General features: G+C 48.0%; 1 long non-coding RNA gene across 1 annotated transcript in view; it reads left to right on the top strand.

The window, feature by feature from the left end:
* The window catches only part of LOC309361335, a 234,130-nt gene that overhangs the window by 194,355 nt on the left and 12,511 nt on the right, over positions 1-27,264 (top strand). The window contains exon 2 of the long non-coding RNA XR_014164432.1: positions 478-513. This is a non-coding gene — a long non-coding RNA (uncharacterized lncRNA). The remainder of the gene's footprint in view (positions 1-477; positions 514-27,264) is intronic.

Raw genomic sequence — 27,264 nt, 5'->3', positions numbered from 1 at the left:
GGCAGTGTGGTGTGGAGAGTGTTTTTGGCAGCTCCTGAAAGGATAGAGGGTGGAACGTTGACCGTTCAAAGGCACTATAAGCAAGATATATATATCTCCACATTGTCCTAGCTACGTTTCCCCATAAAAGTATACACTCGAATACATTTGAATCAAATACATTTGGAACAAGTGATTGTTACATTTAAGGAACATTCTCTAGGCGATGAGATTGGGGGAAAATACAAAAACCCATTCGGATACATTTGGATACATTTAGAAAAGGACAGCATTTTGAGGAAAAATACATTTGAGTCAAAAAATACATTCAGATCCATTCTTAAAGTCAATGAGAAAGATACAGCGAAAAAGGATCCATTCCCCAAGGCACCGTTGACCTTCTTGTAGGGTGTGAAGGCAGAATACGGTCTATTTGATATTGGTAGGGTCCTTCTCTGTGTGGTTTGGGGCAGATCCAAGAAGCACCAACACCACGAGGTGATTCCTCTGGAAGAGGCTGTCGAGGAATACAAGGTACCTTGAGGGGGAGAAATAGCTGTGTATTCTTCTTGGCAGGTGATCTTCTTAATTCTCAGATCCAGAGTAGGCATGGTATTCCTTGGTGGTTGTTTATTACCTTAGAAGCAGCCAAGGGGAAGCCTGAGGGCTGCTGGGATGGCTGGGAGGAGGGAGTCAAAGTCTTTCTCTCTGCCAGGGGGGCCAAGGGATCTTCCCTTGAAATACAGCAGCTTCAAAGATTTGGGTTGGGACCATGGCAGGGAGAGAAAGGGTTAACCTCATCCACATCCCCCAGCAAGGTTGCTTTGTACATATTTAGAACACTACAAATGTGAATTGCACATGTCTCCTTTGGCTAGCAGGATGCCTCCTCAATACCCTGCCAAGCAGAGAGCAGCAAGGGGTCAGCTGCAAGGGGGTGGGGACTGGGGGCTCCTTTTCCCTTCTGGGGTACCTCAGAGCCCATATAGAGTCCTTTGGTAGCTTCTCTATCGGTAGGAGAAAATAACAGAGGCCAACCAGAGAATACTGAGAAGCAAAGCAGCTAGTAAGCCAGATCTTTATTACCTGTTGCAACAGGGTGCTACCCCCCCCCCACGCAGGAGACCCCGAACCAAGTCCTTATATAGACATTTGAAATTGCCCACCCTGGAGCCCAAGACCATCCCTCCATACATCATACATACATCACAGAAGGGGCGGCCTACAACAGACTCCTGTCTGGCAGGAAACCTGTTGATGGGTTTACCTGGCTGTTCATGGGTTTACCTGCATATTCTTTTGTGATGAGAACTACTTACGGTATTTATGTATGTGTTCTGTACTTTTATTTCCTCCAGTCAATTCCTTTCCTATTATAGCAAGGCCACTGGACCCAAGAAGCCTGTAGAATATTCATCTCCTCTCTTTGTCGCCGCCTGGAGATTCGGAGGAAAGAGAGAGGGGGAATTCTGGCCTATCAAGCAGACCTGGACAAGGAAAGCAAAGACCTCCTTGGAAGTGTCCCTCTTGTTACTAGTGAGGGAACAAGCACTTCAAGAAGCAAGTCTGGACTGAGGAGGGAGGGGAAAATCTGCCCATTTCAACTTCTCTCATTTCTCGTTTTTCCATATTGGTTTGTTATTTATTTATTATTCTGAAAATGAATCAAATGCTAGGGTGGCTACCTTCTCGTATAAATAGCTTGATACGTGCTTTATCCTCATAAATACATTACCTGGCTGGGCCAACCTTGAGAAATTCAGAGGTGAGAATTTCAAAAGAATGCTGTTTTGGTCTCCATATTTTCCCAAGAATTGCGAATTAGGTAAGTTCACCTTTGAATGCAGCTAAATGGAGTTTATTTCCCATTGTTGTTTATTATGTGAAAAGCAGTCAAGGAGAAGCCTGAGGACTTGTGAGCTGAGAGGGTGGAAGCAGTTCAATTCAAATCCTAATCCTAATTGTGAGCGGAGAGGCTGAAGACTGTGGAGAAGTTGAGACAACTGCGCCAATTCCTGGAAGAAGAAGAAGAAAAGCGTCTGCTGAATCATGTGGAAGAGGTGGAGAAGGAGATTGCAGGGAGAAGGGATGAGCAGCTGGCCAGACTCTGCAGGAAACTCTCCTCTCTTGAGAGGATCATCCAGGTGATGGAGGAAAAGGATCAGCAGCCAGCGAGTGAACTGCTGCAGGTAAGACGGCTCCAGGAAAAGGCTGCCTCCCATCCTTTCTGTGCCCCTTCCATGTACACAAAGAGTGTAGGGGCTCAGTTGACGGAGCCTCGAGTCAGCTTTGTAATGGACAGGAACACCCCAGAGACCTGGGATGCTGAACTCACCTGAAGGCCGACTAGAGATTCTTCAGTCTTCTTGAGGGAAGGGGAGGGGATTTTCTGCTCCTTGCTGATGATTTGCCTCCGAATGCCTTCCCGCTGGGCAATGCTGCCTTCCTGCCCTGCCCTGGGCTTCGCCAAGGATGCAGTCAGGCCTCCTTCTGACATGAGCCAGTCTCTTGACCAAGCTTCTCTTTTTTTTTAATAGGATATTTATTAAGATTTTTTAAAGTATTACAATAAAAATGAAAAAAAAAACAAAAATACAGAATAAAAATAGTTAAAAACACACAGATTTTCTATTGATACTTTTCCTTTAGCTTGTTTCCCGGACCTCCTCATACCTCCCTTTTTTGTATTCCACTTCAAATTGTTGGTTCAGCAAATCCTTACCATTAGATTTTCACCTGTTTATAACCCTTTTTTCATATTCTCTTAAAGCATTACAGCTGGAAACCACTTAATTTCTATCCAACATCAATCTAACATTCATTAATTTTACAATATTTCTGTAGATAGTCTTTAAATTTCTTCCATTCTTCTTCCACCGACTCTTCTCCCTGGTCTCGGATTCTGCCAGTCATTTCTGCCAATCCCATATAGTCCATCACCTTCGTCTGCCATTCTTCCAAAGTGGGTAGATCTTGTGTCTTCCAATACTTTGCAATAAGTATTCTTGCTGCTTTTGTAGCGTACATAAAAAAAGTTCTGTCCTTCTTTGACACCAATTGTCCGACCATGCCCAGGAGAAAGGCCTCTGGTTTCTTCAGAAAGGTATATTTAAATACCTTTTTCATTTCATTATAGATCATTTCCCAGAAAGCCTTGATCCTTGGGCACGTCCACCAAAGGTGAAAGAATGTACCTTCAGTTTCTTTACATTTCCAACATTTATTATTGGGCAAATGATAGATTTTTGCAAGCTTGAATGGGGTCATGTACCTGTCAGCATTGCCCTTGAGCCAGTACCACCAACTGGACTCATCCACTTCAGCCCCGACTGGGCTAGGCGAGCTGGGTAGCACTTCCAGAGACCACCTTCTGCACAGGAACAGGTCAAAGTGCTGTGGACTCACAGCTTAGAGTTGTGAGCACCGGATTCACTCCCGCAAGAAGACAGTCGTTGCACAGCAGAGTATAGCAGAGTCTAGCAGAGTATATAAACGACTCGGAGAGCAGCTCTGTAGAATATCTTCTTTATTCTATCTACAACTACTATACAACTATATACAGAGCTTAATGAGGTCTAAACATAAAGAATGCTGCACTGCACTGGGTGTCTGCAGCTGCTCTTAGCAGCAACCTTATCTATACACACAATCTCTAACACTCAGTCTCTCTCTCTCCCACACACTGACTGACTGACTTGGTGCTGGAGTAGAATAAGTAGAGAGCAGAACACGCCTCCTCCTCTCTGGAGAATCAGCAGACTCCTCAGGAGATTCTTGGATATGGGAGGGGTGAAATCTCCTCAGTACCACCTGCATATCATCTTCATAATATTCTCTCTTAAGGCATTGCATGCTGTAAACTTCATACCTATGGTCCATAACTGTTCCCAGTCAGCAAACATAATGTTATGTCCAACATCTTGTGCCCATTTAATCATAGCAGATTTCACCGTTTCATCCTGAGTGTTCCATTTCAACAGCAAGTTATACATCTTTGACAAAATCTTACTTTTGGGTTCTAACAGTTCTGTTTCTAATTTTGATTTTTCCACCTGGAAGCCAATTTTCTTGTCCAAATTATATGCCTCCATTATCTGATAATAATGAAGCCAATCTCGCACTTTGTTTTTTGGTTTCTCAAAACTCTGCAATTTCAGTCTATCTCCCTCTTGTTCCAAAATTTCCCAATATTTCGGCCATTTGGCCTCCATATTGAGCTTTTTCTGGGCTTTTGCTTCCATTGGTGACAGCCACTTTGGGGTTTTATTTTCCAATAAGTCCTTATATCTTATCCAGACATTAAACAATGCTTTCCTGACAATATGGTTTTTAAATGCTTTATGTGCTTTAACCTTGTCGTACCACAAATATGCATGCCACCCAAAAACATTATTAAAACCTTCTGAATCCAAAATGTCTGTGTTCTCAAGAAGCAGCCAGTCTTTCAACCAGCAGAATGCTGCTGATTCATAGTAAAGTTTAAAGTCTGGCAGGGCAAATCCACCCCTTTCCTTTGCATCAGTTAATATCTTAAATTTTATTCTGGGCTTCTTGCCCTGTCAGACAAATCTAGAAATATCTTTCTGCCACTTCTTGAAACAGTCCATCTTGTCCACAATTTGCAGTGTTTGAAACAAAAACAGCATTCTAGGCAATACATTCATTTTTATCACAGCAATACGACCCAACAGTGAAAGCTTCAAGTTCGACCAAATTTCTAAGTCTTTTTTCACTTCCGTCCAACATTTTTCATAATTATCTTTAAATAAGTTCCAATTTTTAGCTGTCATATTAATCCCCAGGTATTTCACTTTCTTAACTACAGTCAGGCCTGTCTCATTCTGAAACCTCTCTCTTTCAATCGGTGTTAAATTTTTCTCTAAAACCTTAGTTTTTAACTTGTTCAGTTTAAATCCTGCCACTTGACCAAATTCTTGAATTAGTTCTAAAAACCCTTTTAGTACTAGATTCTGGCTCCTGTAACGTCAATACTAAGTCATCTGCAAATGCTCTCAGTTCTTGACCAAGCTTCTCTTCCCGTTCCCTCCACAACTTCTGGGTGGATCCCCTTCCCCATAGATCCTGATCGGCCCAAAATGGTGCTCGGCCACAGTGACCAAAGAGCAAGACAGAGGGACTCATCCAGACTGTGCCACCTTCTCCACTCACAATCCCATATGGCCAGACGTACAAGTGCTTCTGAACGCCCTCTTTAAGGAGGCGGAGAAGGCTGACATACTGGCAAAGGCAGGAGAAGCCCTATTACGGAATGATTACCAGATGTCCCCGTCTCCCGGGGACAGTCCCCGGATTTAAAAATCTGTCCCCAACAAAATCAGTCCCCGGAATGTCCCCGGATTTCATATAAGGCCCCCAGATTAATATTTTAAGTGTTGTAGATTTATTAGTAGGGAAGGAATGATTGGTTCAACGGCCCAAGACACATCATATGGGGACTTCTGGCGAGTCAAAATGGCGGGTGCCACGGCAATGAGCAGCTCCTGAAGCCAGCCAGAGCCAAGTGCACTACCAGGCTGGCTCCGGGCTGCTGAGACTGCCGCTACCGCTGCCACTGCCGAGGGGGAACCAGGGATGCCCGGAGCGTCAACTGGGGGAACCGCTGACACCCCCCCCCCCCAGGACCCAAATCGAGGCGGGAGCGAGAGCGCCCGGCCACGTGGCCAACTGCCCAGCGGCGCTCCAGGGCCAGTAAAAACCCCGGAGCCAACCCAGGGAGAAGGAGGAAAGGAGAAGGAGAAGGAAGAGAGAGAAAGAGGAAGGAGAAAAAAGAGGGGAGCCCCGACCTTGCGGCCGCTGAGGAAGAGAGGTAGGAGAGCACCAGGAGGGCAAGGACACGGGGCCGAGCCCAGGCCCGACCTGAGCCTACTCCAGGGCAGATAGCACTCCAAGAGATCAGGCTGGGGCCCAGAGGAAGGCCACGCGACAGAGGAAACCCAGAAGAGAAGGTATTACTTCTTATTTTTTTAAAAAAATGATCTTCTATGTCCCCACCATTAGAGTTATTAAAACCTTATTATATCAACAAATGCAATATTTTTAGTCTCCCTTGCTTTCTTGGTGACCTTCAGCTTAAAAACAAACTGCTCTGGAGTGAGAAAAACCCATCACACTCCAAAAGCCCAGCTGGAGGGACCTGGAAGTGTGCGGGGAAGAGCAATTTTGTAGTGGGTTTGTTGCACAGGAGCACCAAGTTCACTAACTGGCTGATTCAGATTGAATCCCATTCAAAAAGAGTGCAATGGTGTGTGTTTCAGCCAGCCATCCGGCTGCTGCAACTATTCCCTGGGTGCCACCACACTGTCCTGTCTGTGTGTTTGGAAGGGAATGGGAGCTATGCTCCCCCCAGAGACACTCCACTCCTTCTTCCTTAGCTGTGTTGCTCAACAGTTGAGGCAACCTTCACAGTTCTGGGATGCCAATGCCAAAGACCTGTAAGTGTGCTGTCAATATATTTACAATGCAGGGGTTCCTCCGGAGGAGACAACCACTTGTTTGTTTTGCGTTCATGTCTTGCTTGCCCAAAACTTAATACAGTGGTTAGACTCTGCTAAGGCAATGGTCAGAGTGCTTTAATCCATTCTCATTGGAAAAGCTGAAGTTCTGGGCTGGACCTGAATCCCTCCCACAAAATACTGACAGTCTGGAAACACCCTGGGTGTAAACATGTTTTAGTGGGGAAAGGATCTTTGCCTCTTCCTCCTTCCTAACCTGCAGTAGTGCCCTGGCAAATCACAAAGTGCAGGCTCCCTTCATGGTACTCACAGCCACACCACTTCTAAGGTTATACAAATTTAATATATCAACAACAAATAAACACAATAAGGCTATAATGATACAATCTGAATCATTAGGGGTGCATTGCAGCAGTCATTGCAAATCTCCATGAGTCGCCTTTCAGCCAGAAGCTCTGCAGCACAGGTGCTTCTGATGACTCCCCTGTAAGGAAGGCTTACAATGTAGGAGGCTTTGGGGCTTTGCGAGAGGGGGGAAAGTGGGGACATCATAGAAGTATGCATGATGTGGGAAAGGTGCAGAGCGATGTTTCCTCCTCATAATATCAGAACCTGGATCTCTTTAAGAAAGCGGAATGATGGCAGATTCAGGCCAGACACAGTGCCTAGTGACACTGAAATTTCCTCCTTCCAGAGGCACTGACGGGGATGGCTTTAAGAGAGGATTCGTCAAATTCATGGAGGGTTAGACCATGTTGCACCTCCAGCCACAGAGGCAGTCTACCTCTGCCTACCCGTTGCGGGTGTCCCCAGTGGGGAGAGTGGGGCTGCATTTGGAGTCTGCTTGGGGCTTCCCTTGGACATCTGCTGGGCTGCTGAGAGCTGGACTAGATGGGCTTTGGTCTGATCCTGCAGGGCTGTGACAATAAGAGCCTGGAGTATGGCTGCTTTGCGAGCAATTCAGGGAACAGTAGTGCAGAGTTGCATCTTCCTGGGAAGGGGCACGTGCTCAGCAAAGCTGTCTCTTGCTTCTGGTCCTAAGAGTTGGGGTGGGGACATGGAGGAAAGGGGTCTCTCCCCTGCCTCTCTCTGTGCCCGAAAAGGCAGATAGCAGAGGAAGCGAACCAATAGTCACGTTCATCTGTACTGGCTCAGTATGCCCTATTCTGACAGATGCTGCCTTTCATATTCACGCCCAAGAGCCTTTCCGCTCAAGAGATCTGGGGCTGAACCCGGGATCTGCACGCCAAGGCTGGAGTAAGAAAGAGCCCTTGCCAGCTGGCCACGTTGGGCGCCTGCCTGGAGAGTGGAAGCGGGGGTTGGAGGGACATCGTGCTGCTCCTGGCAACCCCCACCCAACCCGACGTCCTCCTCCGCCTGAGTGTATCTTCAAAACAACCCTCTGTGAGGGAGGCTAAGCTGACCCAAGGTTGCTAAGCCAAGTTGCCAAGGCCAGCATTTAAGACCACGCATCCTTTCCCCTCAGATGATAAAGCCGGGATGAGTCATGCTAGCAGCCCGTGGCATTGATGGGCTTTGAGGCAGCCCAGCCCCCTTCTCTGCAAGCAGGCTGCCTCCGGGGAAGAGAAGCACTTTTCTCAAGGGACAGAAGCGCCCGACTTCCCCCTCCCACTTGCCGCCCGCCCCAGTCTTTCTCCAGAGGCTCACTTTAGCGGACACTCCCATTGTTCTTCTCAGGTAGGACTTCCGGGATCCAGACGAACGTTTTACCAAAAAGTAAGGCTCGACTACTGATTTCCCATTTAAAGGATGGCAAAAAGACCGAAGTTTGGAGGACAGGTGAAAAAACCCACGAATTACATATAAAGTTCTGCGAGATGCAAAGGAAAGCCTGCGTTTTAAACTTGCATTTTACAGCTTGTTGCCTGGTGCAGTTAACGGAATGGGGATATTGAGAAAGAAGAGACTTGGAATTAAAAGGTTAGGATTTCAGGGTTAGATGGCTTGGATATTTGTGGTAGATCAAGTCAGAGTAAATGTGCACCTTGAGAACCACTGTATTAGATGTGTGTGGCGTATTAAGAATCTGAAAATAGATATAAAGTTACACAAAGACTCTATTTTGGGTTTCACCAGAAGACCCTTTTTATAGACAAAAGGGTGACGGATAAAGAGAAATGGTTAATCTACTGGAAATGGGGAGATTGTAAAATTTAAACAAGGGGTTTCTCTTTTACACTTAATAAAAGAGGGTTGGGGTGTTGTTTATGGGTTCTTTTTCGGGGGGGGGGTCCTGCACCACTGGGTTTTTCAGGTATTCAGAGAAATTGTGGATTTTAGGACTTAGAAATGGGTCAGCAGCTTCATTTGGCAATGCCAGAAAAGACTGCCCCTTCAAATTCTGTTTCTAACGCGTATAATAATTTAATAATTATATTTTTAAATTATTTCTACCTGGCCCATCTGGCTGGGTTTCCCTAGCCACTCTGGGCGGCTTCCAGCAAAAGATTAAAAATACATTAAAACATCAGTCATTAAAAGCTTCCCTAAACAGGGCAGCCTTCAGGTGTCTTCTAAATGTCATATACTTGTTTATTTCTTTGGCATCTGGTGGGAGGGCGTTCCACAGGGCGGGCGCCACTACCGAGAAGCCCTCTGCCTGGTTCCCTGTAACTTCGCTTCTCACAATGAGGGAACCACCAGAAGGCCCTCAGCGCTGGACCTCAGTGTCCGGCCTGACCGATGGGGCTGTATTGAAGCACAATAGGGGGGGGGTTAGGGACTTTGCGCAGGTGATTGATGGTCAAGAAAAGGCAACCTTTGTGCTGTTTTATGTCAGGAGTTGGGAATTCTAGAAGTAGTATTCCTGTTTGCATGTTCTTACTTCCTGTATTGCTTGAATGAAAGAGGAAAACTTCACTTCCTAATTAATTATGTTAAGCGAGGCAAATGTTAGGTCAGGAAGCTCAGCGCAGTATACCCGAAGGAGCATCTCCACCCCCATCCTTCAGCCCGGAGGTCCTCCTCCCAGGGTCTTCTGGTGGTTCCCTCCCCGCGAGAAGCGAGGTTGCAGGGAACCAGGCAGAGGGAGGGCCTTCTCGGTGGTGGCAGCCTCTCTGTGGAACGCCCTCCCTACAGGTGACAAGGAGATGAGCAACTATCAAACCTCTGGAAGGCAGCCCTTTATAGGGAGGCTTTGAATGTTTGTTGTTTTAATATGTGTTGGAAGCCGCCCAGAGAGGCTGGGGAAACCCAGTGAGGTGGGTGGGGTACAAATAACACAATTACATTTATAGCCCCCATTTCCTGCAAGGAGGTCCAGTTGGTGTGCAGAGTTCTCTCCCCTCCCCCCGCATTTTATCCTCACAACAACCCTTTGAGGTAGGTTAGGCTGAGCGTGAGTGCCTGGCCCAGGGTCACCCAGTGAGCTTCAGGGCTGAGTTTGAATGCCTGCCCCCAGCATTCCTCCTCTGCAAGGCCTGCCTCCTCCCATGAGAAAGTCTGCTCACACACTCTCAAGCCCCCATGGATGGCTGAGGCAGGTAAGGTTGTGTGTGTTGGAGGAGGGCAGGAGCAGGCAAGGTGAGCCATGCCCCCAAAGGAGGCAGCTGCAGCAGCCCCCTCCTCCTGCTGCCCTCCAGGAACAGGGCGGGGAGGGACCAGCCCCCAGGAAGGACATGTTTGCCTCCCTCTGCAGTGCTCAGAACAAGAGGGGAATGAGGCCACCCAGGCCCTCTGGAGCACAGAAGGGCTCACCATCCTTGACTTTCCCCCTTCAACTGCCTTTCTACCCAATCCCTCATTTTGAGGAAGTCTCCTCTTTTGACGTCAAATGTGACTGTTCTGGATTTCCTTAGCAATTGTCCACTTCCATACTGTGTATGTTGAATTTGATAGCACTGTGGTCACTGTTCCCATTTGATTCAACCACACCTACATCTTGTCAGTTGAGAGCATCAGGCAGAGCACCCAGCACCTACCGAAGCCTTTTTTTATTCCAGCAGGTCTTTTTAACGGAAGTCTGATGTCATCCATGTTAACTTTTTCTGCAATGTATTTCTCGTGTGTCACTTCAGAGATGATTATAGTCAAGTGGTGTATAAGCTGTTTAAATAGTAAATGGTTGAATGCAATTTTAAAAATAATAATTGTATAACAAGGGGGAAAGCATACTTGTATCTGACCATATCTTAATGGACACAGACCTTGATAAATAGCATCCTAGCAGGTGACAGACTTTACGGGATTGGCAGAGATGACCGGCAGAATCCGCGACCAGGGGAAAGAGACGGTGGAAGAGGATTGGAAGAAATTTAAAATATATCTTAAAAATTGTTGTAAAATTGAGGAATGTTAAGATGTCAAGGGGTAAGAAGTAGAGAATTACAGCTGTAACTAACAAATTTAAGGAAATTTAATGAAAGGGAAGATAATTAGATAAATTGACTAAAGGGTTGCTAAAGAATTTTGGAATAAGGATGCAGCGAAAGGGAGGTAAGGGGAAGTCGATATATGTTTAATGTTGTGTATGTTTTTGTTTTGTCTTCTGTTTTGTGATGTGTCTGTTTTTTATTATGTGTTTGAAAAATTAATATTTTTTTTTTAAAAAAAGATAAATAGCATCCTAGCCATAGGCTAATTTTGTGGAGTTTAAAGCTAAGCATACAAGTTCTCAAAGCATGCTTTGAAATCCATATGAACTCTAGTATGCTGTTGGGGGAAGAGGAAGGATGTGGTTGGCTGAAATGAAGTCCGATCCTGTACAGATAAATCACTAGTGGAAGCGCCAACAGAAACCTGTACAGATTCCACACGATCATGAGGAAGCCTGAATCTGGGCAGGACCTTGTCTCTTTGCCTGTCATTTGTGGCTGCTCCACCCAGGTCTGAGACGCCTTCCGGAGTGAAACAGGGATCGGGGGGGGGGGGGCGGCGGAGGCAAGAGGATGGAGCCGTCTAAACCCCTCCGCGGGTACTTTGAAAACAGACTCCTTTTGTCTGGATCTTCCCTGCGCAAAGATGGGTCTGTATGCATTTTGAGCAGAGGAGGAGGGTCTGTGGAACTGCCCACCACTGCGGTGTACTGTTCCCAGGATATTAAAATAAAATAAAATATATTCAAAGTTATAACAAGACATATTATCCAAAAACATATCCTTATCCCCCCCATTTTTCCTCCCCCCCATAACCCCCACCCCACCCCACCTCCTGACTTCCCTCAGTTCCAGTCTTTGGTTTCTCTAATATTGCCATTCTCTGCATGTTACAAAGTTGTATAGATCCTCAAACTGTTTAGCTGATTATTATCAGCAAAAAATAATAATTGTGGATGCTTATTCAAAACCTAGCAAGGAGTCCAATTCACTTTGTTGCGTCTTCAGAGACTTTGTGAAAGGTTCCCATTCATCCTTAAAGTCATAGTTCTCCTTGTCCTGTAGCTTATATGTCAATTTTGCCACTTCTGCATAGTCCATCAACTTTTCTTGCCATGATTCTTTAGTTGGGGTTTCTTCAGTCTTCCATCCTTGCGCAACCAGAACTCTCGCGGCCATTGTCGCATACATGAAGATGTTTTTCAACTTTTTTGGCAGACCTTTCCCTACAATCCCCAACAAAAATGCCTCGGGTTTTTAAACAAATGATAAATGGGACATTTTCTTCAATTCATTGTATATCATTTCCCAAAATGTTTTAATTACCTTACACTCCCACCACATATGATAAAATGTTCCCTCCTTTTCCTTACACTTCCAACATATATTTGAACTAGTTTTGTACATTTTCCCTAACTGCACTGGTGTTGTATACCATCTGTACATCATCTTCATGTAGTTCTTCATGTACTGTTCCCAGGATAGGTAAAGATCATTCAACAGTTTTCAAATTGAAAAACGGTGTTTCATTTTGAGACCCTTTGTAACACCATCCAGTTCGTTTAACCACAACCTACGACCCTTGAGGTTTTTACTGAAGCAAAAGGATTGATTCCATCCCTGCATCAAACAGCTGTGATTTGAGGATCGCCTGTTTCCTAGCAGCTCCTGTGCCCCTTCCCTCTGCTGCATTTGGCATGAAATTGCCGGTGATTTCCCCAGGAGTAAAAAGGCCTACCTACTCTGGGCTTATTCTTGGGAATTACTTTGCAACAAAGAAGAAAGCTTTTCGTCTTCTGTTTCTTTTCATTTTTATGTTTTCAAAATGCTTGATATCTGACACTGATTTCTGTATATTGTGTTTTCTTTCTTTTTCAAGCTTTCATAAAAATTAGCCTTTGAAACCAGCTGGTACACTGGTCAGAAGACTTGCCTTCGTGTCCACAGAATGGAGAGGAAAAGTTCGCCCAACGAATCCCTGGGTGCGACCCCAGAGACCTCTGGCTCCCACCTGGCTGAGCCTTCTCATTGCCAGCTCACTTCGATGCCCTCTGTTCCCAGAGATACCACTGGAAGAGCTGCTTCCCTTAGCCAGGAAGAGTCGGGGTCCCAGCAGCCTTCCCAGCAGGCCTCCCACATTTCCTCCTCCTTGGGCAGTGCTCCATTGCAGGTCCCCGAGCAGCTTGCCGAAGAAAGGCCCCATGGCACTGGCCAAAGTGCTTCCCTCCCATCTCTGGGTGAGGTTTCTTCTTCCCAGTGCACCACCCAGGGAATGGGTCACCAGCGTGCAGCGACGTTCTCTAGCCTGCAGTCTGGGAGTAGGAAAAGTGTGATCTGCTTTGCGGGCATCTCCTTTGAGAGTGCTCTCCAGGGGACCCAGGCTGTTTCCTCTGCCTCTAAGTCTCCAGAGGGGTCTGTCCCAGCTCCGAGCACAGCTGATCTGGCTAAAGGCGGCCAGGGGCAAGGCCAGGTAAGTCCAGATTGAGAGGTAGGGAAAGGGCTTTGAGGCTGTAATGCCCTCCTTGAGTCTCTCCAGCTGCTTTGGACAACTGCCCCCATCCCTGACCCCTGGCCATACCGCCTGGGCCTGGTGAGAGATGGAGCCCCAGAACACCTGGAGTGCACCAGGCTGGGGAAGGATGTCGTGAGGTGGAAGGCAAAAGGAAGGCAGACAGCCCATCCCGGGGTCGGTCCTTTTCCTCCTTCTAGCTTAATGGCTCACCTGAGCCGCCATCCTTTAAACTGGGGAAGCAGCAGCGGCTCATCAGAACTCACAAGTTAGGAAGTCCTATGTTATCGTCCCCATCTTCTTGTTATGTCCTGTTGGTGGGGAGGATCGTGCCACTTTCCTGTGGGTGGGCAGCCAGCCAGCAGCAGGCTGGCAGGTGGGCCCAGGGAAATGGCTTTGTTGGGGGAGCCTCAGAACTCATCCTCTGCATGTTTGTTCCCTGTTGCCCCAAAGTGGGAACTGTCTTGCAATTCAGGCTTGTGGCACACAGGTAGAGAAGGGGAGCCGTTTGTCTCTTCAGATGCCTGGGAGAAGAGAGCAGTGGGTGGGGGCAGCCTCTGCTCCCCCTTCTAGAAAGGAGGCCTTTGCCAACATGGGTGCAATTCTGCTCCATGGGGGGAAAGTGTTTATCCATCATGGACTTGGGGGGATGCTGCTGCCAGACAATATGGGCTTTGAAGGATATTTTTTTACTGTAGGCCTGTTTATTCTGCTGCATTTCAATGTTTGCCTATTTTCGGACCTAGTTGTAAAGTACCTTCAGATTCCCACATAATAGGTTGCAGGTAAATACTCAAAAAATAAGAACTCCCCCCCCCCATCATGTTACAAGGTCAATTGACACAGAGCCTAAAATAATGCCAACGAGCTCTTCTACCTGGAAGTGCAACATCAGCCCTTCAACACATCAGCATGATGTGCAGTTGTCACACGGCTACGACTCATAAGCCATGAATGCAGGTCTGAATAGTGCCCCTTTGGAAACCCCACCCTCCATGCAGAAAAAGGGCATCTGCCCCTGAAATCCTTTCAGTATAAAGTGTATGAATGACAGGCAGCTAAAAAACTGTCTCCTCGGCTATTTGGCTCATGTTTCTCATAGAACAAACTCCGTGGACGAAAACAGCCTTGCCAGGAATGTGAGCCGACTTTAATCCAGCCTGCCCTGAAATATCTCAGAAGTGAAGCAGGAGAAAGAGGCCCAGTTTATGGCGGTGAGCTGACTTGATTTTGAGTAGGAGGGTGTGCGCTGCAGGGGACTGGACTGCTTATGTGAATAGGCTGGAGTACAAAATCTCTGGCTGCTCTTCTATTCTTTTCCTGCAAGCAGTCCTCTACAAGGAGATCCTTGGGCTGGGAGGGGGCTGGAAGTGACCATATTCCAGATGAGGGGGAACATGAAGCCAGGCTCGGGGCTTTCGTTTCGTGTTGGAATGGAGATGTAAAATCACTTCTTTTGTATTCAGGTCAGGAAAAGAGATCCACACCTGGGAGCTTGATGGCAACTGAAGGGATCCACAGGGATCCAGAGCAAGCTGCACTTGCTGCTCAGGTAAGGCCAGAAGGAGGCTTACCAGGCGTCCCGGGTTGCCAGGGAGAGTCCCTGGATTCAGCAATCTGTCCCCGGCAGAAATGTGTCCCCAGAATGTCCCCGCATTTACGCCTGGGGACTTCCTGTGCTGCAACATGGCTGACGCCATGGCAGCAAGCAGCATCGGAGGTCCCGACTACATCCGGGGACATTAATTAAATCCGGTGACATTCCAGCCAGTTCCAGCCAGCCAATCCGCTGCCTGGGGGGGGGGGGTGCCCCGACCTTGCTGCAGCCGGAGCCTGACCTGAGAGAGCACACCCAGAGGAAGTTATGTCTGCTTTAAAGCCTCATTGCTGAGCAAAAAACAGCGTTCTTGGCCGTTCCTGTGGCGTACAGCCCTCCCCACTTTTCTCCAGCTGGACGGCTTGTCTTTGGGGCATTGAGGCAAAGCACAGCAGAGCAATAGCACTGTCTGCTCATTCCCAACTTCTTCAACCAGTGCCTCTGTGCCTTCTCTAAATGTCTGGAGTAAATGTCTAGCAGGAAGTGTCTGTCCTCTCCAGGATGTTGAAATACTGAAGAAGGCACCCAATAGCCCTAAGACGGGGGCGGAAACAGTACTTAAGGATGATCAAGCATTGCGTATGAAGGTCCAGGAGCTTGAAGAAAAACTCCAGGCATTGCCAAAAGTACTCCAGGATCCGCAAGGAAGAGGTATTTTTGAGAATCCTGTCTTCACAAATTCCGGGGACATGGCCCTCCCAGTGTTAAGGTGGGGAGGTGGGGTTGGGAGTTTGCAGATAAGTGTCAAAAGTTAAAAATATAAAGGCTAATGGAATTCTATTTAAAAATCAAAAGTCGCTGTGGTGGTTCAAGTTATAGTGTGAGACAAAAGACAAGATGGAAAAGAAAAGATAAGGAACAGAGAAAAGAGATAGAGAGAAAAAGAAAAAAGAAAGAAGAAGAAAACACAAAAAATCCTCCTGAAAATAGTTTGTTTGTTTGTTTGTTTAGAAAAGAGAAGGAAAAGAAAAAAAAACCATTGTAATAAGTAAATAGGAAAAGGGGGGAGTGGGGATGGAATAGTGTGTGTGTGTGTGTGTGTGTGTGTATATAATTCTTAAATGAGAAATAAATAAAAACTTTTTAAACTTTTTTTGAGTGATAGCAGCTCTTTTGGCTGAGGTGTGGCATGCAGCTGAAACAGTATTTCAGGAAACTCAAGCATTCCGTGTGAATCTCCAGGAGCTTGAAGAGAAACTCCAGGCGTTGCCAGCAACACTCCAGGAGCCGCAAGCCACAGGTATTTTTGAGAATCCTGTCTTCACAAATTCTGGGGACATGGCCCTCCCAGTGTTAAGGTGGGGAGGTGGGGCTGCGGGTTTGCAGATAAGAGTCCAAAGTTAAAAATGTAAAGGCTAATGGAATTCTATTTAAAAATCAGGTCAGGACAACAGATCCACACCTGGGAGCTTGATGGCAGCTGAAGGGATCCACGGTGATCCAGGACAAGCTGCACTTGCTGCTCAGGTAAGGCCAGAAGGAGGCTTACCAGGCGTCCCCGGTTGCCAGGGAGAGTCCCCGGATTCAGCAATCTGTCCCCGGCAGAAATGTGTCCCCGGAATGTCCCCGGATTTACGCCTGGGGACTTCCTGTGCTGCAACATGGCTGACGCCATGGCAGCAAGCAGCATCGGAGGTCCCGACTACATCCGGGGACATTAATTAAATCCGGGGACATTCCAGCCAGTTCCAGCCAGCCAATCCGCTGGCTGGGGGGGGGGGGTGCCCCGACCTTGCTGCAGCCGCCGCCGCTGAGGAGAGGGAGAGCCCGACCCGAGAGAGAAGAGACCCAGAGGAAGGTCTGTCTGCTTTAAGGCCTCATTGCTGAGCAAAAATCAGCGTTCTTGGCCGTTCCTGTGGCGTACACCCCTCCCTCCTTTTCTCCAGCTGGACGGCTTGTCTTTGGGGCGTTGAGCCAAAGCACAGCAGAGGGGATCCCCTGTCCCCCCCCACTTTGTGGGAGAGCTTGCTTGCAGATAGGGATAGCGCACTGTTGGAGAGCCTTTTATTTGTAATTGCTCTGGTTGCTTAGAAGGGTAGTTGGCAGATGAAGTGAATCAAGTCAACTTTAATCGTTTAACCTGCCAGAAAAAGGGCCAGTTTAAAACAGTGGCTGTCTAGTTCACAGAGTTCCTGAACAAGCCTGCATGGAAACACCGGTTTCTATAATAACTGAAATGTGCTTTTCTGCTAATGCAGAGCACAATCCACAGCTTCAGGCAAGGCCATTTATATACCCAGAATCCAGAGCAGCCTTTTCTCCTACGCCTCTGAAGTACCACCACTGCAACACCAGCGCTTGGCCTTCTGGCAACTGCAGGCTAGGGAAAGAGCTCTTTAGCACCCTGGGGTGGAGCTCCTTCTCAGCAATAGCACTGTCTGCTCATTCCCAACCTCTTCAACCAGTGCCTCTGTGCCTTCTGTAAATGTCTGGAGTAAATGTCTAGCAGGAAGTGTCTGTCCTCTCCAGGATGTTGAAATACTGAAGAAAGCGCCCAATAGCCCTAAGACGGGGGCGGAAACAGTACTTAAGGATGATCAAGCATTTGATCTGAAGGTCCAGGAGCTTGTAGAAAACCTCCAGCCATTCCCTGCAATACTCCAGGAGCCGCAAGCAAGAGGTATTTTTGAGAATTGCGTCCCGCGGCGACCCGGAAGTAACGGAACGGGTTACTTCCAGGTTTCGCTGCTTGTGCATGTGCAGACACTCAGAATGACGTCACGCGCATGCGCAGAAGCGGCAAATCGCGACCCACACACGCGCAGACGCGGGTTGCGTTCTGCTCATGATGCGAACGGGGCTCCGGAACGGAGGCCCTTCGCAACCAGAGGTACCACTGTAGTTGAAATGCCTGGCTTGTTCAATGGCTTGTCCATTTAGGAGCCATTTCTGCTTCCTGGGCTGTGCCCCCAATACTACGGCTTTTGTCTTGGAATAATTTGTATTCAAATCTTTGTTACGACACAGTCTCCCAAAGTTCTTTAGCAATCGCCTCATACCCACTTGCGTTTGTGCTAACAACATCGTATCGTTGGCATGTAGCAAAATGGATACATTATGAAACAGGGAAATATCTGGCCATTTGGGTTCCTTTATTACACCATTTACATAAATGTTAAAAAGCAGAATTTTAGAAAGTATTTCAAAGTTTTTAAAATGATTTAGGAATTACATGGTTAACTTTAAAAAAGATATTAAATAGGTTTTAAAAGCCTGTATGTGTAACCACTGATGATGTTGGGGGGTGGCGGCAGCTGTGGTTGTAAGACTCCCTTAAAACTGATTTACAGTGCTGGCTCTTGGGGATTGAAAGGGCACATAAAAAGGCCTTGCCCCAAATTAAAGAAAAACCAACAAACCACCCCAGTCAAACAATTAGAAAAACCAGCCTGTGGAGCTCAGATGAACAAGTCCCACTTTGGTGCAACTTGACCGGAATGACATGCACAGATGCTCCCTTCTTTTTCTCAGTGATAGCAGCTCTTTTGGCTGGGGTGTGGCATGGAGCTGAAACAGTATTTAAGGAAACTCAAACATTCCTTGTGAAGCTCTGGGAGCTTGAAGAGAAACTCCAGGCGTTGCCAGCAACACTCCAGGAGCCGCAAGCCAGAGGTATTTTTGAGAATCCTGTCTTCACAAATTCTGGGGACATGGCCCTCCCAGTGTTAAGGTGGGGAGGTGGGGCTGCGGGTTTGCAGATAAGAGTCCAAAGTTAAAAATGTAAAGGCTAATGGAATTCTATTTAAAAATCAAAAGTCGCTGTAGTGCTTCAAGGTGTAGTGTGAGACAAAAGACAAGATGGAAAAGAAAAAATAAGGAAGAGAGAAAAGAGATAGAGAGAAAAAGAAGAAAGAAAGAAAAAGAAAACACAAAAAATCCTACTGAAAATAGTTTGTTTGTTTGTTCAGAAAAGAGAAGGAAAAGAAAAAAAAACCATTGTAATAAGTAAATAGAAAAAGGGGAAGTGGGGATGGAAAAGTAGATATATATATAGAATTCTTTAATGAGAAATTTTTTAAAAAACCTTTTTTAAAAAAGAGAAAAATGAGTAATAATAATGAAAATGAGTAAATGAGTAAGAAGTGAATAGAAATGGATGAATAATGAGTAATAATGTATTAATAAAAAAGGGAGGGTTGTGTGTATAACTAAAGAAGAAGGAGGGGGAGAGAGAGAGAGAGAGAGAGAAGGGAACAAGAAAAAGGGGCAGTTTGAATTCTCCTGTGGGACCCCCAGGGCTTGGTGTCGGGTCCCTAGATCGGGGCTGAGACGGCGGTTCCAGGAAATGGGCTCCAATGGTTCAGGCCGCCTACCTGGGTTCATAGGGCTTTAAAATACGGATAAGAAATGGACTGAAAATAAACTAAATAACATAAAGCATGGTTTTTGCTGTGCCCCCCTGCACTGCCAGGGGAGGGTCCACGCTGCGTTCTTCTAGCCCACAGCCGGTCCCCGGTGCGCGGTTCCTCTGCTCTTTTGCTCCAGCCGCTGGTGATATTGGCTTGGGGTCGGAGCTGGGCTCGCTGGGGCGTTCCCTCCGGGCTTCCCTGTCTCTCCCGATCCCCTCCTATCGTTCTCCCCCCCCCCCATGTTACCTGTGGGGGCGCCTTACCAATACAGTCGTACCTTGGATCCCAAACGCCTTGCGACTCAAATGTTTTGGCTCCCGAACGCCACAAACCCGGAAGTGAGTGTTCCGGTTTGTGAATGTTCTTTGGAGCCCAAATGTCCGACGGGGCTTCCGCAGCTTCGGATTGAGTGCAGGAAGCTACTGCAGCCAATCAGAAGCTGCGCCTTGGTTTCTGAATGTTTTGGAAGTCAAACGGACTTCTGGCATGGATTCCGTTTTACTTCCGAGGTACCACTGTATATCTTCTCGGAGCAGGGGCAATCCCATTGCCGCTTTCAGTTCTGGTAAAGCTAAGAATTGCTTGTGCAGATCTTGATGCCTTCAAGGCCGAGGCTGTCATCTGATGAGACCCAGTACTCCTATCAGAGAAGCAAATCCTCAAATACAGTCATACCTCTTCTTCCGCTCGGCTCAGGTTACGTCTTTTCAGGTTGCGTCTTGCGGCGACCCAGAAGTAACGGAACGGGTTACTTCCAGGTTTCGCTGCTCGCGCATGTGCAGACGCTCAGAATGACGTCACGCGCATGCGCAGAAGCGGCAAATCGCGACCCACACACGCGCAGACGCGGGTTGCGTTCTGCTCATGATGCGAACGGGGCTCCGGAACGGAGGCCCTTCGCAACCAGAGGTACCACTGTAGTTGAAATGCCTGGCTTGTTCAATGGCTTGTCCATTTAGGAGCCATTTCTGCTTCCTGGGCTGTGCCCCCAATACTACGGCTTTTGTCTTGGAATAATTTGTATTCAAATCTTTGTTACGACACAGTCTCCCAAAGTTCTTTAGCAATCGCCTCATACCCACTTGCGTTTGTGCTAACAACACCGTATCGTTGGCATGTAGCAAAATGGATACATTATGGGATAAAACTGAAACAGGGAAATATCTGGCCATTTGGGTTCCTTTATTAAACCATTTACATAAATGTTAAAAAGCAGAATTTTAGAAAGTATTTCAAAGTTTTTAAAATGATTTAGGAATTACAAGGTTAACTTTTTAAAAAAGATATTAAATAGGTTTTAAAAGCCTATATGTGTAACTACTGATGATGTTGGGGGGTGGCGGCAGCTGTGGTTATAAGACTCCCTTAAAACTGATTTACAGTGCTGGCTCTTGAGGACTGAAAGGGCACATAAAAAGGCCTTGCCCAAATTAAAGAAAAACCAACAAACCACCCCAGTCAAACAATTAGAAAAACCAGCCTGTGGAGCTCAGATGAACAAGCCCCACTTTGGTGCAACTTGACCGGAATGGCATGCACAGATGCTCCCTTCTTTTTCTCAGTGATTACAGCTCTTTTGGCTGAGGTGTGGCATGCAGCTGAAACAGTATTTAAGGAAGCTCAAGTGTTCCGTGTGAAGCTCGAGGAGCTTGAAGAGAAACTCCAGGCGTTGCCAGCAACACTCCAGGAGCCGCAAGCCAGAGGTATTTTTGAGAATCCTGTCTTCACATGGCCCTCCCTCCCAATGATGTTGGGTTTCAAGTCCCATCATCCCTGATGAGCGCTGGCCATGTTGGCTGGGGCTTAGGGGAGTCCCACCACAGTCTGGAGCCCAGTTCAGTGCGCCTTTGTGGGCAGCTGGTAGCCATGCCAGGGTCGCCTTCGCTGCATGGAAGGGGTGGCCTCCCCCCCACCCCCACCCCATGCGCAGGAGACCAGAGGCCAGTAGCAGACTGCGCATGTGCCTCTGAAGGGCACAAAGGTTTGCTGCCTCCATGTGTGCCCATTTTCTTGCCAAAAAGAATAAAAATAGAGCATATGGTTGCACATACCAGGCACCAATGTTAATGGTGGGTCTTTGGCTTTTCCTTCAGGTGAGGAACACGAGGAGGAGGAGGAGCAGCAGCAGCAGGTGGAGAAGGAAAAATAAAGAAAAGGGGGGGATATATATTTTCCTATATATTTCTATTCTTAGTTCTATGTATTGCTCCTTTATTTAATAAAATTTATTTTTAAAAGCCTGCAAAGTGGTTTACCAAAACAAAAAACAAAAAAACCACCACAGCAGTAAAATCAAGAAAAATCAATAATCCTACTTTAAAACATACAAAAGCTAAGATATTAAAAGAGATGAAAATTTGTTCAACTTCCTAAGCTTCTAGGTATGCTTGCCTCAACAAGAATGCTTTTAGCAGGTGCCTGAAAAGCGTCTAGCAAAGGCACGTGCTTTGTTGCAAGAGGCGGGGAGTTCCAAAGGGCAGGTGCTGCCACACTAAACCATGCAGTACAGATATTCTGCGGAACCTGTGGTAGCGCTTGAAACTGTGAGAATTCCAGCTCCATGATTGCAGTCATGGGATTGCTGTCTATGTTTTGACTTCACAGAGTGGGAAGTGACGGCAACAGGATGTTTGTGTTCCTGTGTTCCGTGAAGTGGGACTATTGTCCTTTGTTCTTTTTCTCTTTGCTGTCTGATGCTCGAGAGAGAGGGAGCCATGTTGCAGTGCTCCGTGTGTGTGTTGATATGTAAATAAAGCCGATTAGCCAAAATGCTGAGTTGCTGAGGTCTGTCAGGCATGATGCACAAACTCTGCGGATCCCTAAGTGTGCCGGTGTCGCTTGGCATCGGTCGCTGTGATGTTCGGGCTGAAGAAAGCTTATGAAGCTCCCAAACGATCGACCAGGAGGGAGGGAACATGCCAGTCGGGCACGTGTCTCTGCCAGGGTGCTACTCGAGTGTAGGCTGAGCTCCTGACAGAAACTACGGAAGGGGAGGTTTTAGTCATGGGGATTTCACCATGCTCTGAAAAGGAAAACATTGATTTCAACAGCAGGCCTGCACAGCAGCAATCTACTCGCCTGCGAGTCTCATCATGATCAGTGGGACTTCTTCCCGAGCCGGCGGTGCATAAGATGGGCTGCACCCCTTGCACCCAACTTGTACCTAAAACTCTGCACAAGCCTGCCTGCACCAGAGAAGAGTGGAGCTGGAAGGGACCCCTGAGGGTCATCAAGCCAACCCCCTGGGGCAATGCAGGAATCTCAAGTAGACTATCCCTGACCGATGGCCCCCCGTCTTCTGTTTTTCCTCTCAGCCAGGACACACAACAACGGAGACTGGAGGTGGGGGGAAAGATAAATTTTGACGAGGGAAAGGCAATGGGGCCGATTTGTCAGGCGCACACAGGCACAGCTTGAAGACTTTACGCAGAGAGGAACCCCACACGGGAGACACAGATACACAAACACACAGAAGTCAATAACCCAAGAGTGGCTTCTAAGTGGGGGGTTGGCTGAGGACAGGGTGGGGTGGAAACATGTGGAGCTTTGCAGAGGGGAGGCAGAAAGCGTTTGTCAGAGGGAAACTCACTTTCCCTTTTTAGAAACCGGCCAAGATCCCTTCTGCATTTGCAGCGCTGCCCCCAAAGTGACCCTTTCAATCACACTAGCAAGCAAATGAGCTATTCCTTCTTAAAACAAAAGAAAAAAAACAAGCCCCTTTTGCCAAGCTTGGTGACCACGTCCAGTAGCAAACAGACCAATGAAAGTTGCATTTTTGCGTGGGTAGGAAGGGTGTCATTTTCCTTTGGCTGATTTAGGTCCTCGGCTTTTAGACTCCAGAACTGGCACAAACAGGGATGGAACTCTGCTTCAGTTCAAAGGGAGGTATGATTGGCAGGCAAGGTGACACAGCCAGTTAGGTGGGAGGGAGGAGGAGGAGGGTGGGGAGGTCACAAGGGAGGAAAGAGCTCTGCACCTCAGCTCGGAAGTATTTTGGAAGAGTGGAGGGGAACAGAGGAAACCTTTCTTCCCTTGCAGTCTTTTCTCTCCCCCTCCTTTTCCCTTTTCTAAGAATATGCTACACGGAATTTCCGAGGGGGGAATTCGCTAGGGATCTCGCCTTCCCCAGAAACCACTCCACATAGCTAGGGCACGGGACAATGAGCTCGAGAAAGCCCTTTCCTTCCCCTGTCGCACCAAGCACCGCATCTTTTTTTAAGAAGAAAAGACCCTGCTTCCCTCTTTCTGGTATGAAAGTGTATCAATATGAGCGGGGACTTGGGCATGAACTCTGTATTTACATACTGCTGCGTATAGCCCAATCAAAAGCATCGGATTTGGACAGCTAGCCAATAGCGCTTAGCGGCCTCTAGTGGACAGAATCTGTCTTGGGCCGCTGCCTGTTTCCCTTCTGCGGAGCAGCGGAGCTTCGCCAGCTTGACTGAGCTCCTGAGTGGCCGCCGGCTGAGAGAACAATGGACTCCGTCCATCAAAAGCCCATGAACTGGTTTCTATTGCCCAAAGTGATCCTTTGCGTGGCGAGTTCCCGCCCCCCGCCAGGATAAATAAAGACACAAGACACCAAATTTAAAGTTAATTGGGCGAATTAGGCCACAACTTTATTGAATTCAGGAAGGCATTGGCATAGGCATTGGTCCTAACGACTATCCGGCTCCAGCCCATTTGCTGGAGACACGGGGAAGGGTTAACCTTATATCGGGGGAGACTCCCGCGAGGCACGTCGACTAGGAGCTCCCCCGGGTCACCGCTCTGGGGCGTGCCTTTGGCCCACACCTCCATAGGCTTCGGACAGGGCCACGCCCCCCGGGGTCCTTTAACGGACCACCCTTCGCTCGCTGGGGGGAGGTGATGGCGTTCCTCCCCCCCCCACATCCTCTTAACCCCTTCTTACCAATGCCTACCGCCAAATGCCGAGAAGTTGTGACGAGTTGCTACGAGGTAGGCGAAAAACCAAAAGGCCAGAAATTGCCAATTGGGAAAAATTCCTACCATGCCCCTTGCGGCGACAGACCGAAGTCCATAGCAAAGTCAAAGACCTACCTAAGCCTACTTAAAGGGAGGGAGGGAAACAAACGTGGGGGCGAGCCGGCGAAAAGAGGGCGAGCCCCCTCCGTGCCGGCTCTAAATAGGGCAAACCACGCCCCCCCCAAACAGCCAGTGAATGGCTGGCTGGGGGGGGGGGGGGCTGGCCCGGCCGGGATTCCCCTGCTCTCGCGGGGGCTGGGACCAGCCCCCGCTCATGTGGGGTGGGCGTGAAGCCCGCAACCCCACCTCCTGGGCAGGCCGGAAGTGGCTTTGTTGCAAGAAATCTGTCAAGCCACTTCCCCTATGGACTGCCGGCTTAGGAAAAGCCCCTCACTTCAGAAAATCCACCCCCTGCATCAATTTCCTCCATTCCAACGCCATTCTTGCCCTTAAGGAAAGGACTCTTTCCCCCTCTATCTCCCGCCATAATCCCTCAAGCGTGAGGACACGTGTACACCCAGGGAAGTGCCCAAAGGTGACACTTACTGAGCAGTTAGTTGGCCAAAGAAACCAAGAGCCCATCCCCAGACTTGCCCCAGGGTATGGATGTGCAGGAGGGACGCGGGTGGCGCTGCGGTCTAAACCTGGCGCTGTGATCTGTTGGTGAAAACAGTACCAGGAGACTCTTTCAGGTGGTTCATAGTCTAACAGAACCACCTTTGCCATCAGGGTCTGATACAGAGTCCAAGATCTCCTGTCATGACTCCTGTCATGAGATAAAAAGAGGTAGACTCCACCAAGGGAGGAGGGTGCCAGAGCTCTTCCTTGCCAGTTCCCGGGGCCACGTGGAGGAGGGGGTAGGAGGGAGGGAAACAGACGGAGTATGCATGCGCATTCGACTGCCCAATGGCATCCACATCACCCAGGGGATCACAGCCACAGAGATGAGAAAAGAAGAGCCACCCCATTGTCTGGAGAGGTCACTTACCTGATCGCATGGACAAGCCGTTGTCATCGGACCCCAGTGATGGAAGCGTGCAGCTGTATTGAGGCAGCACCAGGTGCTGAAATTGTGCACCTCTAACAATTTTGTGCCTGGGGCAACTGCCCCTGTGCCCCGCAGCCCACTACGCCACTGGGTCTAGTCAAGTAAAGTGAAGTTGATCCTCCACTGTGGGTTACTTTTGTTCAAAGCAAGATTCCTCTGGGGGGAGAGGATGTTGCAAAGTAAGTCAGAGGCAAAGCAGCCCCAAGCCAGGTTCTGTGTTTGCACACATGATTTGCAGTGAGCCAAGGGCTGAATTGCTGCTCTTGTTTCATAGCCCAGAACAGCAGCTGTAGGCGAAAGGTCTCAAGTTAGACAACCAGGTCTTGGTCAAGGCATCCGCTGACCAGCAGGCCATAGAGAAGAGGAACGTCAGCATTTCAACTCTGGGCCAAAAGTTTGGCTTTTGCTATTTTTGGACACCCTTGGTCATGAGCCAAGTGTGATTCTCGAACTGTGAATGCTGATTTTGCCAAATCCATACAGGCCCTTTTCATCTCTCATGCTCAGGAAGTCGCAGCCAGAGCTCAGGAGAGGATTTTTCATTTGCTCCTTTTCCATGGGGTGGGGAAAACTCAACACTTTTAATCTTGTCTTATTGTTATGCAAATTGGGTGGTCCAAAAGAAGGAGACTTATAGCTGCACCCTCTCTTTAGCACAGATGGCCTGCAGGAGAATTTCCTGTCCTTAAAAGTAAAACTGAACTTTTTTGGCAGTGCAACTGCAGGGAAGGCATTGTCTGCCACGTTTGTAGTTGAAGGCAGAGCTTGGGGGGGCAGGAATGTTCAGCAGAGGGCAACCAAAATTATCAAGGGGCTGGAGCAACTCCCAGATGAGAAGCTAAAACATTTGGGGCTTTCTAGTTTAGGGGGGAAATGAGTAAGGGAGGACACGGTCAGGGGTACACGCATAGTGTAGAGAAAGTGGAATGCTCACAAGGCTGAGGGACTAGGCAAGACCAAGGCTATTTCAAAACCAGTTTTTAGGTGCATTTAGCTTTGTGTTCTATAGCTTTTAGTCCAATATTGATTGATGGGGAATGGAGGCTTATTTGGGGATGGTTTGTGGTGCGCAGCCCTGTCTTGTCTTGTCCGTGTGTGTGTGTGTGTGTGTGTGTGTGTGTGTGTGTTTTCAAGGGCTTTTGGCTTGTTCACGGGGATCCTTCAGAAGGAAGAGACAAAAGAGTAGGGGCATTTTAGGACAGCATAACAAAAACTTATGCAGGCATAGCCTATTTCATCAGAAGCATATAGGAGACTGAGGAGGTTGATTGATAGTTTGAGGTATTGGTTGAGGCTAAGGCACCTGAAAAATCATATCACCCCTTAATGGATGGCTCTGCTCTGCAGATGACGGCTTCCTGCAGGTACCATCTTATCGGGGGTCCCTTCTCTGCTATCTTTTCAATGCCTACTTCCTCTTCCTCTTTCAAGAAGCCTTCTAAGGAGAGATTTTTCTTAGTCTGCTTCTGTGTAGGAACCGTTTTTGGATGTTTTGGTTGTTTAACTGTTGTGTCTTTGCTGCCCTGGACTCCTTTGGGAGGAAGGGTGGGATATAAGGAGGCCGAGTAGTGCCTCCTGCCCATACCTGAAGGTTTTGTGGAGGCGCCAGAGCCTCAGTGTCTCAGCACCTGCATTGCATGCAGAAGAAGAAGAAGAAGAAGAGTTTGGATTTGATATCCCGCCTTTCACTCCTTTTAAGGAGTCTCAAAGCGGCTAACATTCTCCTTTCCCTTCCTCCCCCACAACAAACACTCTGTGAGGTGAGTGGGGCTGAGAGACTTCACAGAAGTGTGACTGGCCCAAGGTCACCCAGCAGCTGCATGTGGAGGAGCGGAGACTCAAACCCGGTTCCCCAGATTATGAGACTACCACTCTTAACCACTACACCACACTGGCTCCCAGGTGCAGTCCCTAGCACCTGCAGTTAGAAGCTCAATGTAGGTAGGAGCCTCTCTCTGCCCAAGACCTTGGAGAGCTTCTGCCACTCAG

The sequence above is a fragment of the Podarcis melisellensis genome, assembly GCF_964234715.1.
Source record: "Podarcis melisellensis genome assembly, chromosome: W".
Taxonomy (NCBI): domain Eukaryota; kingdom Metazoa; phylum Chordata; class Lepidosauria; order Squamata; family Lacertidae; genus Podarcis; species Podarcis melisellensis.
Note: the sequence above shows the minus strand (reverse complement) of the source record. Positions and strands in the feature narration are given on the sequence as shown.